Consider the following 14,410-nt stretch of genomic DNA (forward strand, 5'->3'; position numbering starts at 1 on the left):
GTCTTCACGACCGCCGCGAGCGCGCGCGCTCTCTCCCTCTCTCGGAAAACAAAACTGAACAAAACAAAACGCCCCGACCCAGCCCGAACCGCCCCCTAGAAAGCCCTGCGATCGCGCTCGGAGCCAAGAGAAACAAACACGCGCAAGTAACTGCCCGAGCGTCAGGGGCGCGCTGGCCCGGGGGAGGCGGGAGGCGGGAGGGGCAGGGGTGAGGGGTGAGGGGAAGCCCCGGCCCGGCAGCCGAGAGCCGCCGCCGCTCTAGCGGACCGGCGAGCGGGAGGGCGGGGCGGGGAGGGGAGAGGAGAGGAGAGCAGAGCAGAGGCGAGCAGAGGCGAGCAGAGGAGGGCAGAGGAGGGGAGGGGAGGGGCGGCAGAGCCAGTCCAAGCCCGGGCTGCCGCGAGCCCGCGGGTCCCGCCAACCGAGCGGCTCTCCAAACCTTGCGGACGTCGGCGTCGCGGAGCGGCGAGGCAGTGGGGACAGGGGAAGGGGAGAAAAACACCCCGAAAGGACGAGCCCCCTTTTTTTTAGTTGCCCAATATGGCGGTGGAAGGGAGGCTGACGAAGAAGAAAATGATTGACACCGCAAGTCTATTTAAACAGAGGAGGAGATCCATTGGTTGCGGCGCCGGGAGCCGCCCCGCCGAGGCTGGCGAGCGCGGCCTTAAGGTGGCCCCGGCGGCCGCGACGCCTCCCGCTCGCCCCGCCCCGCCCCGCCCCGCCCCGCCCCGCCCCGCCTCCCCGGGCGCGCGCCCGCCTCCGACTGCGCCGCCCGGAGCCTGGCTGGTCGCGTGACTCCGGAGGTGCGCGGCTGCCAGCAAACCTGCTCCGGCTGGCCTCGGAGAAATTAAAAACGAGACAAACAAACTAGCCAACCGGCCGGGAAGCCGGGGAGGGCGGGGGCGGGGGCGGGGGCGGCGGGGCCGCGGGTTCAGGTCCCCGCGCTGCGCTGCCTGGCGCGCCCGCTCCGCGCGCGGGGAGACGGAGGGGGCAGGATCAGATGACCTCCTAGGTGGCCCGGTGGCGAGCTCGTCTTCCCCGCGCTCGCCGAGCCGGGGGTGCGGGCCGCGGGGGGCGGAGGCTGGCCGTGGGAGCTCTGCGCCCCCAGCTGCGCTCTCCCCGCCCCCCCCCCCCCCCCGGCTCCGGCGCTGCGGGGAGGCTGGGCGGCCTTTGGCGCTCGCGGAGGGGCCGGGAGCCGCGCCCCCGCCCCCGCCCCCGCCCCCACCCCGACCTGGGTGCCTCTGCTAGCGGGGAGCAGTGGTTAGCTCCCTCTGAACCTAGGAGGCTCTGCTGTTCTGGGGGAGGCGGGAGCTCTGGGAAGACGCCAAGGCGAACGTAGGCGCAGCACTTCTCATGTATTCTGAACCCAAGCTCTCCCCGCAATAAAAATAAGAATTTCAAGATCAAAAACTCCACTGGCCTCCCAAGTCCCTAATAAACTTTTGTAGCTGCCTCAGACACACTTGGGTTTCAAAAGCGAGGTTACACCCTGACCCGGGTTCTTGCTTCCCGAGCACAGCGAAAGCCATTGACCTGGGCTGCGTGTGGGAACCCGTCCCCTCTTTATAGTTTTCAATTCTTTCCCGGGTTGTAGCAGTTTCCTCTACCTGAGTCCTGCCGCCAAATACAACAGCTCCTTCCTTCCTCCACCTTTCTCTCCCACCAGATTCACTGCTCCAACCCTCCCACAACAAAATTTAGATGCAAGGGAATGCCTTTAGAGGGCTACAAGTCTCTGAAGGGTGAAAGTAATCGGAAAGTCCAGATTATGAAATGATTCATAAACCCACCACGACCGTGTCCTCACGTCTGATATTCTTAACTTGGGCGTTTCTGTACTCCACTTTGCAACTTGAAAGGACCTACCGATTTGATCCTGAGCAGGATGATAGATAGGACTTAACACGGTAGGGGGAGGGGGGAGGGCTGTCCTATCCGAGACACAGCTCAAAGGGTCTTGTACTGTCTCCCCACACCACCCCATCCCACCCCCATTCATATAATCTTGGTCTGGGCCAAAGTTAATACATTTTACTGGAAACTGCTCTCCTTCTGTTCTAATAGTGCACAGCACAGCAATGTTTTCTTATGCATCTGTGCTACAGATGACTTTGATTCTTAACCTGTTTTCTTAACCGCGTATTGTGTGTTCCATTCTGTGTGCGTGCCTCACCTCAGCACTCCAGAATGTAAGAGCTGGCATGGCCCTTCTGAACCCTGTGGCTCAACCCTCTCTTTTTACCACTGAGGAAATTGAGAGCAGGAGAGGTTTCCTGTCCAGGGACACACATCCAGTGGATAGCAGAGCCAGGGCTAGAGGCGGGTCTCCTTAACTCTCAGGCAGGTTCTTTTTCTCTTTCTTTCTTTCCTAATGGTTCAGGTTTTGTCTGGATTGGCCTGTGCTGCAGTCTGGCTGGTCCTCCTCTCTTACAAGGGATTCAAAATGGCCCCTGCTCATTCCCTGGGCTGCCTGCAGATGTTTCCTTGATGTGGCCTGTGGTCACTGATATTTATATGCAGCTGTCACTGGCCTTTTGTATCACTATGCACTAGGTTCAACTAAAATGCAGATTCCAAACGGACAAGGGTGATACCCAGAGAGCAGAGAGAGAGAGAGGCAGTGTCCAAAACTTGTTTCTAAGTCAGGACTTCCTACGTAATTGACAAAGATATTTCACCTGTGATCCAAGTAACACCTCTCATCTTTTTCTAACAGGGAACATGCTATTTAACTTATTGGACTGGAGGAGGGGGGAGAAGGACAGGAAAATGAGGGTAGGCCTCCATACCATGATTTATACTCTATTTCTGAAATTAGATTCCTGTTGACATTTTTACACAACTGCTAGACTACACAGGAATTCTATGTTATATATAAGAATAAATTCAGATGTCTAAATGCAGAGACCATTTACATATTATGTAAATGGAGATATTCTAGAGTATCACAACATACAACAAACCTTTTATTCGTGGAATTAATATCTCAAGTAATAATAGGAAATTAATATTTCTGTCCCCTACACACCTTGAATCTTTCTGCAAGTAACATGTAGGAACACCATTTTGTTGCTTTGTTAATCTTGCAAAGTAAACGAGTCACAGTCACGCCACCTTAAGACGACTGGCTGCCAGCAGAAAGGCTGTGCTTACATCGACCTTGCTATGATCTAAAGTGTTTTGTTTACAGTCCGGGCACCGGAGATCGGAGATCGGTAGGGCAAATAATGAGAAGGCAGGCGTCTGCAGCGGTAGCGTCGAAGCGTGAAAAAAAAAAAAAAAAAATGCTATGGAGCCCCCAAGGGAAGAGGGAATGTGCAGATCGGAGCGCCATCCCCCTGCGGAAAGTGGGCCGCTGCCGAAGAGTAATAAGCCAGGGAGAACATTTTCAGAAAAACAGTGTGAAGGCGGAGCTTGGGTCGCAAAGGCAGAAAGTTCCACTCCCGCTGCTCTAAAATGGGCTCTGCTTCCCCAAACCCCAGTATCGAGTCCGGAGCGGTGTTTTTGTTGTCGTTTACACTCGGGCTAGTTTCCTACCTAGAACTGAGAGGTGTCACGAAAGCCAATCAAGGTTTCCGTGTCCTTCGCAAACCGAAAGAGGCAGACCCTAAAATAACTTCAAACACCTGTGTGATCGACTAGCGTCCAAATGGGGAGGTAGGGCGAGCTGGCCTCCCAGATGCAGTCCCCGGGGGGTGGGGGGAGGAGTTATGCACCCCCCAGCGTTTCTGCGAAGGTACTGGATTCCCGGCCCAGTTGCCGCTCCCACAAGTACCCAATTTTAATCCTTCCTGGAGGTTGTTTATAATGACAGCTTTCGCTCAATTTCACTGTTTTCCTCAACCCACATACTTTCAGAATTTGATGATTTCACAGTCAAGTGTTTGTGACGTTTTCATTCAATTTAAGAAATATTTATTGGGCACCTCTATTAACTTGCTTATCCCCCCCCCCTCCCCCGCTTTCAACAAATGTTTACTGACAGCCTTCAGTATATCAGGCATTATCTCTCTGGAGCTAAGGACGTAAACCAACAGATTTAAACTAGGATGACAGAAAATAAGCACAAAAATAGACGAATGAAAGATATACTGTGTAAGGAAGTGATAGCAGGGCCAAGGAAAAGAGAAGGCTGTGAGGTCCCAAGTGACCAGAGTGGCCGAGAAATGTCTCACTGAGGGGAACCCTGGGTGGCGCAGCAGTTTAGCGCCTGCCTTTGGCCCAGGGCGCGATCCTGGAGACCTGGGATCGAATCCCACGTCGGGCTCCCGGTGCATGGAGCCTGCTTCTCCCTCTGCCTATGTCTCTACCCCTCTCTCTCTCTCTCTCTCTCTCTCTCTCTCTCTCTCTGTGTGTGTGTGTGACTATCATAAATAAATAAAAATTAAAAAAAAAAAAAAAAAGAAATGTCTCACTGAGAAAGTGGCCTTGGAGAGAAGCCCTGAGGACTGTAGAAAGCAAGTCATGCTAAGAGCTGGGGAAAAGGTATCCCAATAAAGGGAACAGTCAATGTAGTACCTTTGAAGTGAAATCTTGTGTGATGTGTTCCAGGAACAGTAAGGAGCAAAAAGAGTGGTAGCAAGAACTCCCATCATCAAAGACCAATTAGGCCTATGTGGAGTTTTTATCACGGACCCAGTGGTATGGGAAGCCACTGGGACATTAGGAGGTTTTAAGCAGCAGAATGATGTGATCTTACCACGTGTGAGATACTCCCCACAGCATTGTTCTCAGTGGCGTGGTGCTTAAAAGGATGACTTAAATCACAGTCCCTGCCTTTAGGGAGTATACATCAGGTGTGAGGGAAGCCACCATGTACATAAAAAACTACAGGGGTAAGGGACATCTGAGTGGCTGAGTGGTTGAGTGTCTGCCTTCAGCTCAGGTTGTGATCCTGGGGTCCTGGGATGGAGTCCTGCATTCAGGCTCCCCACAGGGAGCCTGCTTCTCCCTCTGCCTATGTCTCTGCCTCTCTCCCTGTGTCTCTCATGAATAAATAAATGAAATCTTAAAAAAAAAAAAAAAACACTAGAGAGGTAGAAAGCAATACATGGAAGAACAGGGCATGAAGATGAACTACAAAAGAGGGAGAAAGAAGAAGCCTTCAAGGAAGTGATATATATGTCAGATCTTGAAGAATGAAAAAAATGGCAAGATTATCAGGCTGCATTGGTAGGGGTGGTAATTGGGGAATGGGATCTGACAGTTGGCAGGCCATGGATGGTATGCTGAAAAAAAATTTTTTTTTCCTTCAGAAAACAGTGGGAACTGATAGAGCTTTTGGTAAGTAAATAACATGATCACTGTCCAGGTTTGTCTCTTGAAGAAGAGCAAGCCTGGGCCCTGAGAGACAGTGGCAAATGGAAAGAACAAAATGGAAAGCTAGGTAGACAGTCCCATTACTGTGTTAATCCAAAGGAAGCTGGTTGTTAGATGAAGTATGGATGTGAGGCAAGAGAGTAGAAGCATGGGTCACGAGACCAGGATGAGAGGATTTGGAACAGAGGGTAAGAGGCGATCTGGCATGACCACCTGAGCTACAAAGTAGCTGCAGATGTTTTGTATGTGGTGATTGCGGCCTTGATGGTAGGTGGAGAGGTAACTGGTAAGGGGTCTAGATTGTCTTGGAAAACTGGATCTTTGTATTAGGAAGTGGCATCTGGGGATGCCTAAGTGGCTCAGCTGTTAAGCGTCTGCCTTCAGCTCAGGGCATGATCCCCTGCATGGGGCTCCCTTTGAAGAGTGCTTCTCCCTCCGTCTATGTCTCTGCCATTCTCTCTGTCTCTCATGAATAAATAAATAAATAAATCTTTTTTTTTTTTTTTTAATGGAAGTAACATCTAACAACAGAGTAAAAGATGGGTGATAAGCCTAGAGAGGCTGACTCAGGGAGGTAATTTTGGTTATTTTGGAGGTTGGTTGCAGTTATTCAAGCAAGGGATACAACAGCATTAAGCAGTGCTGTGGAGGAGGGAATGAAAAGCACAGAACAAATGTAGGATTGCTTAGGTAGTTAGAAGAGCTAAGGAGGGGGTGCCTGGGTGTCTCAGTTGGTTAAGCATCCACCTTCCACTCAGGTCATGATCTCAGGGTCCCCGCTCAGCAGGGAATCTGCTTCTCCCTCTCCTTCTGCCCCTCTCCCTCACTTGTGTGCTCTCTCTCTCTCTCTCCCTCCCTCCTCCCTCCCTCAAATAAAGTCTTTAACAACAATAACAACAAAAAGAGCTAACGGGATTGAGGAAAAATGGAGAAATGGAGGAGGACTTTAAGGACTCACACTTGGATATTTCAGAGAGTAATGCCGTTAAGGAAGAGCAGTAACACAGAGGCAGGATGTTACAGAGACTGCTAGCTGTCCCCCCAAATCCATTCTTGGTTTCTCCCTTAGGCTCATAATTATAACTGGGTTTACAGCTGCCCAGCCACACTAAATTTCCCAGCCCCTGCAGATAGATGTGACCTTGTGATTAGGTATTTTCCAACAGAATATAAGGAAAAGTGATATGTGTCTTCCAGGTCCAGTGCATATAACCTGTCACATCAGCCTCCTGCTTCTGCCTCTCTTTCCCCTTTCCCATGGGCTATAAGGGTGAATACTATTGCAACTTTGGAAGCCACATATTTTTCATTTTGTTTCTGTTTTAAGCTCTACACCCAACGTAGGGCTTGCAGTCATGACCCCAAGATCAAGAGTCCCATGCTCTACAAAACAGAGCCAGCCAGGTGCCCTTGGAAGCCACATGTTAAAGGTGATAGAACGACGTCAACCAGAGATCCCTGGGTGGCTCAGCGGTTTGGTGTCTGCCTTCGGCTCAGGTCATGATCCTGGAGTCCTGGGATCGGGTCCCGTGTCGGGCTCCCTGTGTGGAGCCTGCTTCTCCCTCTGCCTGTGTCTCTGCCTCTCTCTCTCTCTGTGTGCCTCTCATGAGTAAATAAATAAAATCTTTAAAAAGAAGAAAGAAAGAAAGAAAGAAAGAAAGAAAGAAAGAAAGAAAGAAAGAAAGAAAGAAAGACGTCAACCTGGGTCCCTGACCTGACTTGAGAGAAAAAACACATTTCTATTTCATTGAACCATTATGTTTAGGTCTATTTGCTATAGCATTTTACAGTCAATTGTAATTAATATAGAGGGGGAAATTGAGGAGATAAAGAACAGGGAAGATCAAGAATTTGATACAGTCAGTATACACATTGAGACTGGATCCAAGAAAAGAAAGAGAGTCAATGTTCGTTAAGAGGGCAAAAGACATAGTATTAGAAACATGAATCTGAACCATTATGTGAAGGGACGTCACGGTTAGTGGGGCTCTGTGAGGCCTGTCCGTATTTATAAATGTGCCATTAATCATACAGCCACATCAGATACTTAGTAAAGTTTACAAAGGCATGGAAATAAGGATGTACATAGTGTTTTCAATCCTTTTATGTTTATGTTGTGTGCTCTAGGTATGCAAATTCATTGTTTCTTCACCATCCCATGCTCTCTTCTCAGAGAGTCTGTTCCCTTAACCTCTTTTGCTGAGGGACAGTAGAGTAGATGACACTGTTCCCATTCTGTTCCTGAAGTTGACCAGATTAGGGAAGAAGGGTATCCTCTCTGACCTAAATTTGGCCAACCAAATTCTCTCTCCTGAAAATTTGGAACCAGGTTTCAGAGTCCTTCAGTTCATAAATTGGAAGTTAAAGATTAATAAGGTAATGCAGATTTGGAATTGAAAGAGCTGTTTTAAGAAAGGTCTCTTTGGCCCATATGTGTTGGATTTGCAGATAAAGATTGCAAAACTTTATCTGTAGAGTGTCAGCAGAAAGAAATGGACATGCAAAGAAGGGCAGAGAAGAGAAACTATGGGTTTTAGAAAGACAGACAACACTTAGCAACCAAAGACTCCCCAGTTTCTGGATCCTGCACCTCAACTCCCTGGACTTAAGTTTTTTTGGGACAGCACTGTGTTTATAAAACAGTCTCCCCTGCTTTTTTCCCAGCTAGTTTCTTATGGGTTTCTGTTAGCTGAATCCAAGATGTTCCTGATGAACACAATAGTTTACATATTTGAAAGCAGCTTTTCTGATGTCATCACATTTGGCCCTCATAAGACCACAATTATGAGATGAATGCTATTATGTACTCCTGCAGATGAAGCCCTGAGACAGAAGGCTGAGTGTTCCAAAGCCACGGAGGAAAGCGGAAAAGGCATGAAGACTAGTGTGCCTGCGCTTGTGAAGCACAGTCCAGAGTCCATGGTGAGGACACTTGAAGAAGATACAATGATGTAGTGGATTTGTAAATTTTATGATTGAGGCATCATTGCCTTAATTTATGTACAATGCACTCTTCATAAAAAGTTTCGTTGGTGGGATGGGGCAACGCCTGGGTGTCTAGGTCAGTTGAGCCTCTGACTCTTGGTTTGGGCTCAGGTCATGATCTCGTGGGTCTGGGATCCAGCCCAGAGCCGAGCTCGGTGCTCAGTGGGAAGTCTGCTTGAAATTTTTCCCTCTGCCCCTCCCCCCACACCCTCAAGTGCTAGCTCTCTCTCTCTCTCTCCTTCTCTTTCAAATTAATTAATTAATTAATTAAAGAAGAAGAAGAAGAAGAAGAAGAAGAAGAAGAAGAAGAAGAAGAAGAAGAAGGAGGAGGAGGAGGAGGAGGAGGGGGGAGGAGGGGGGAGGAGGGGGGAGGAGGGGGGAGGAGGAGGAGGAGGAGACTTTTTGTGGGGGGGTATCGAGAAATGAGATTTAAATTCCTGGGAAGAAAATTAGTATCTTTGAAAGAAACTGAATTCAAGGGTTTCAAATTGATAAGTGGGGTCATGCTTTAAAGAAAAAAAAATCCCTCAAGCATTTCTACTAAGAGAAAAATCATCATTTTCAAGTAAATATAGTAAGCAAATGCAGATTTACTAGTATTGCTGGTTTCATAAGAATGGGAAATAAACAGAAAAACTTGGATTCATAACCACATGCTTGATTTATGTGATTTATTTACCCAATTTATTCAATTTCCAAGATTGAAATGTAAGTGGACAAACTTGGTGACTAGAATGTGGAATTTGGGACAATAAACATGTTCACTACCAATTCACTGTTTTCCACGACATTCTATTCTTTAAATTGAGAAAACATGAAGGAGAAAACCTCCCTTGATTAGGATCTCAGTCTTCAGTTTATGCAAACTTACACCTAAAAGACAGAGAGAGAGAGAGAGAGAGAGAAAGTGCTCATTTTCTACTCCTGACCACTCTCTGAATAACTGTTCACATGAATATTTGTTCATTCCTTTATTCATTAAATTTTTAATGAGCCCTTACCAGATGCCAGCCTTTCTGGGGACACAGTAGAAAACAAAGATAGCCAAAGTCCTGCTTTCATGGAATGGAGCTTACACTCAAGTGTGGAAGGCAGACAATACACAAACAAATAAGCATAGTATGTCATGTTGTTACAAGTACTAAAAAGAAAAATAAACTACTTCAGGGTACCGAGAGTAATGATGGCAGATGCTATATTAACAGGAAAGGATTCGTTGATAAAGTGACATTTGAATAGGACCTCAATGAAATGAGGGCATTGACTATGTAATTTTGTATGTTCCAGGCAGAGGAAATAGCAAATCCCAGGGCCCTGAGGTAGGAATGTGCCTGGAATGGCTGAAGAATAGTAAGGGAACTAGAAAGCCAGAAATAAAGTAGGGGCTGGGAGGTAGGAAATGAAATCAGACAAGTAGGGGCCCAGATTATGTATCCTTTATAGGTCATGCTAAAGACTTTGGATTTTATTCCAGTTGAGATAAGCTGTCTTTGAGCAGAGAGTTTTGAATGAACTTTGGCTAACTTTGATCACTTTACTGAGTGGGAAGTACTTCAAAGAAGCAAGAGAGAAGCAGAAAGACCAGTTAGCAGGTCACTGAAGTAATCCAAAAGGAGATCATGTCGGCTCAGACCAGGATGGTAGCAATGTAAGCAGAAAAAGGATAGAATTGATAGATGTGTTTTTAAAGACATAGCCAATGGGATTTGCTGAAGGATTGGAAATGTGTGCATGAGAGGGAGGAGTCCATAATGACTCCAAAGCTTTTTGGCCTAAGCAATTGAAGAAAAGTTTGGCCATTTACAGAGATGGGGTTGGCTGGGAGATGGACAAATTTTGCTTTGACTGTGTTAAGCTTGAGATATCCATAGACATCCAAATGGAGATGTTGAGAAAGCAGATGGATATATGAGTCTGGAATTCAGGGGAGAGAGATTTGCACTGCAGACACAAATTTGGAGATTGTCAGCATTTAGGTGATGGGACTAGAAGCTATGGGACCAGATAAGTTCACTAAGGAAGTAAGTTTAGACAGAGAAGAAAAGAGGCCTGCGAACCCTCTTGCACTGTTGGCCAGAATGCAAGCTGGTGCAGCCACTCTGGAAAACCGTATGGAGGTTGCTCAAGAAGTTAAAAATAGAGCTACCCAATGACCCAAAAATTCCACTACTGGGTATTTACCCCAAAGATACAGATGTAGTGAAACGATGGGACACCTGGATCCCAATGTTCATAGCAACAATGTCCACAATAGCCAAACTGTGAAAGGAGCCATAATGTCCTTTGACCGATGAATGGATAAAGAAGATGTGGTCTAGGGATCCCTGGGTGGCGCAGTGGTTTGGCGCCTGCCTTTGGCCCAGGGTGCGATCCTGGAGACCCGGGATCGAATCCCACGTCGGGCTCCCAGTGCATGGAGCCTGCTTCTCCCTCTGCCTGTGTCTCTGCCTCTCTCTCTCTCTCTCTCTCTCTGTGACTATCATAAATAAATAAAAATTAAAAAAAAAAAGGAAAGGATGAATACCTACCATTTACATCCACGTGGATGGAACTGGATGGTATTACATTGAGTGAAATAAGTCATTTGGAGAAAGACAATTATATGGTTTCACTCATATGTGGAACCTGAGGGAAACTGAGTGGGGAAAAATTAGAGAGGAAGACAAACCATGAGAGACTCCTAACTCTGAGAAACAAAGGGTTGCAGAAGGGGAGGAGGATGGGAGGATGGGATAACTGGGTGATGGGCACTAAGGAGGGCACATGATGAGATGAGCACTGGTGTTAAACTATATATTGGCAAATTGAATTTAAATAAAATTGAATTAAATAAAATATTTTTTGAAAAAAAAAAAAGAAAAGAGGCCTATGCAGTAAGCCAACTTTTTTTTGCATTACAACTTTTAGAAATCAAGAACATGGGAAGGATCTAGGAAAAAGAGACTGGAAAGGAGCCATTGATTGGATTGGAATAGAGCCTAGAGAGAGATGACCAAGAGACCAAGCTAAAGAGTTTCAAGGAGAGAAAAGTCATGGTTCAAGTGCTGCTGATAAGAAATATGAAGACTGAAGACCTACCATTGGATTCTATCACGGAGGTCACTGGTATCTTGATAAGAATAGTTTTGGTAGACTGGAAGATATGAAAACCTGACTGCTATGTACCCACATGAATAAAATATGCACACATGTACCTATTGTAAGCAGAGGGTGGGAAGGTTCTAATATCAGGCAACCAGTCTGGAAGCAGGCCAGGGTTAAGGTCTGAGCATTGGCAGATGGGGAGTAAACACATTAAAAAGGTGCCTCCCACTGATTACCTTCTCTACTTGTTTCTTTGTATGGTTTCACAATGCTTCTTTCAATATCTTTTCTGAACTTTCCTAAAAATTGTCATGTCAACAAACTTCCTTAAACCTCTTTGAAAGGAATCACTTTTGGAGAATGTGCTAAGAGAATTAGCACAGAATTAGCTTTCCTTGTGAGTCTCATATTTCAACTAGCTAATGTTCTACTTAGAAATTCATTGTAGAACAGCATCTTCTGTTCCCACCATAACAGTCTGATTTACCAAATAAACAGTGTAAGGCTCTATTATAAATTCTTAGTGTATTAAAAGGGCAATTAGTTGCATTTTTATTTATTCTTGATAAAAAGCCTTTCCTTACTCTGTCAGGATGGTATTCTTCTACAAACCTCAAAAGTCTGTTTAGGATCTTCCTATGACAGTGGAACAGTTAGATCTCCAGCATCAAATGCAATTTGTAGCCTTTTTCCTTAACGCGGGATTAGATTTTCTGACCTAGAATGTTTCAGAGTAGTTTTCCATCTCTTCCTTTACTAAAGAAACAGGAACATCCAGAAAAGTTAGGCCCTCTGTGGCCACATGAGGACAGAAGAGGGTTAGTAATAAGATAGAATTCCCCGCCAGAGCATTCATCAGGCAGGAATGTATCTGACCTGCTGAGTTGTTTAAACAGCACAGGAGGGCAGCACGAGGCCAGAACAGTCCACCCTAATCCCGCAACTAAGTCAAACCACAACCATATTTGTAACCTACTTTTTAAAATGCATACATAAGAGTTTTAATCCCCTCCAAATGTATATGAACTCTAAATTTGCATAGATTCTACCTATTAAACATTTCCAGATTGTCTTATACATTAATGTACATTAGTACATTACTCATATACTAATCTGAATTTAAAATTCATTTGATCATAGCAGAGTGTTTTAATAACTGTGCATTCAAGGTATTATTATAACCCTTAACAAGTAAGGAAGTAGAAATACAGATAAAAAGTGATTTGTCCATAGTCACACACAATTAGGTGTAAAGTCAAGGTAACAACTTCAACCTGATTCTTTTCTTCTTTTGTTTTTTTTTAAAGATTTATTTATTTATTTATTCAGATAGACAGAGAGAGAGAGAGAGAGGCAGAGACACAGGCAGAGGGAGAAACAGGCTCCATGCTGGGAGCCCGACAAGGGACACGATCCAATCGATCGCGCCCTGGGCCAAAGTCAGGTGCTAAACCACTGAGCCACCCAGGGATCCCCAACCTGATTCTTTTCTACTAAACTTTTTTTCTACTATCTTTCAGAAAGATAACCCCTCACCCACACAAACACATATACTGCCTCCGTGACATATTCACCTTGACTTCAGATATAAATCTACTACAGTCTTTAGTGTTTTTTGTATCTCCAATGAGGCCAATTCCAACCCTCTAAACAAAATAAATGCAAAGTATGTAGCACCCAATAGATATTAGCGGCCAATATATATAGTTACGGAATAGCTAAGAGATAATTCCCATTGCATTCTATTATGGGGTCTTAGATATGGCAGTCAGAGAACCCATCAAGTCTACAGCCCCTTTCAAGACAAAGTGCTTTACCTACAGGCTATGGCATTGGCTCCTGTCCAAGAGCTGTGGTTTATGATGAGGTCTGATACAGAGGGCCCTGTACAAAAGCAAGATGGTTATTAGCTAATTCAATCTTATATACTGACTCAAGATTTAGAACAGGGAAGTATAGTAAGAATCAGAAGGTCATTGTGAAAAGAGAACAGACAGATACAGAGAGAAGACATGCAGGCACCCTATAGTCATTATGTGCTAGAATGACAGGCCATGGACTTCCATGGCAAAAGTGTCTGGAACTCCCAACATCCCAAATGAATGTTTGATTCCTGTTTACCTGGGACTCTTTCAAGGCTCTATCATTTGGCTTTCTATTTTCTTTCTTCCTTTTTTTTTTTTTAAGATATTATTTATTTATTCATGAGAGACACAGAAAGAGAGAGGCAGACATAGGCAGAGGGAGAAACAGGCTCCCACGCAGGGAGCCTGTTATGGAACTCGATCCTGGGACTCCAGGATCATGCCCTGGGCCGAAGGCAGGCACTCAACCGCTGAGCCACCCAGGCTTTCTATTTTCTAAGGACTTGGCAGTATGGCTGAGATTCCTATAACACATGTGAGCATACATGCACACATATTCCACACATTACTCAAAGTAACAAATGAGATTGTTCCTTACAATCATCACCCACAGATATGTTCCATAACCAGAATAAACACACAATTCATCCCAACCAAACTCACATAGAGCCATATGCTTATATGATCAGAGCTGTACTTCATTTACTCAGTATCTATTAGTTACTCATCACGTCAGGCATTATATGAATGCTAGCTAGAGTCAGAGAAACAAATAAGCAACAGAGGCAAATAAGACAAGATCTCTGTACTTGGGGGGCTCTCTCAACTCAGTGGGAAAGGCATAGGAACATTATATAAGAAACAAATTATAGAAAATTTAGAAAAACTTTATACTGATTGCCTAAATGGTATTCTCTTTTGCTTGTACGTCATTCTGATAGAGCTTGTGTCTCCAAGTCCAGTTTATCAGTTGACATGAGATTTGTGTCAGCATACTGTATAACCAAGTGAAAAGATGAGAGCAGAATTAAATCATCATCCTTGAGTATCTTGATCACTCGGGTATAAAATGGTGTAATTAGATGAGCAGGGTTAATAATTACTAATTTCATCATGACCATTATTTAATATGAATGCTAGCTTCTCAGGATTTTAAATAT

The 14,410-nt window shown here is 45.4% G+C and overlaps 1 long non-coding RNA gene across 1 annotated transcript; it reads left to right on the top strand.

Annotated features, from left to right (window-relative positions):
* Positions 1–5: 5 nt before the first annotated feature.
* LOC112665408 (uncharacterized) lies at positions 6–11,617 on the top strand. Its single transcript, XR_003140356.3, has 3 exons — positions 6–146; positions 8,132–8,238; positions 11,209–11,617. It is a non-coding gene; the product is annotated as an uncharacterized LOC112665408 (long non-coding RNA).
* Positions 11,618–14,410: the final 2,793 nt, after the last annotated feature.

The sequence above is a fragment of the Canis lupus genome, chromosome 27 (genome assembly GCF_003254725.2).
Source record: "Canis lupus dingo isolate Sandy chromosome 27, ASM325472v2, whole genome shotgun sequence".
NCBI classification, from domain to species: Eukaryota; Metazoa; Chordata; class Mammalia; order Carnivora; family Canidae; genus Canis; species Canis lupus.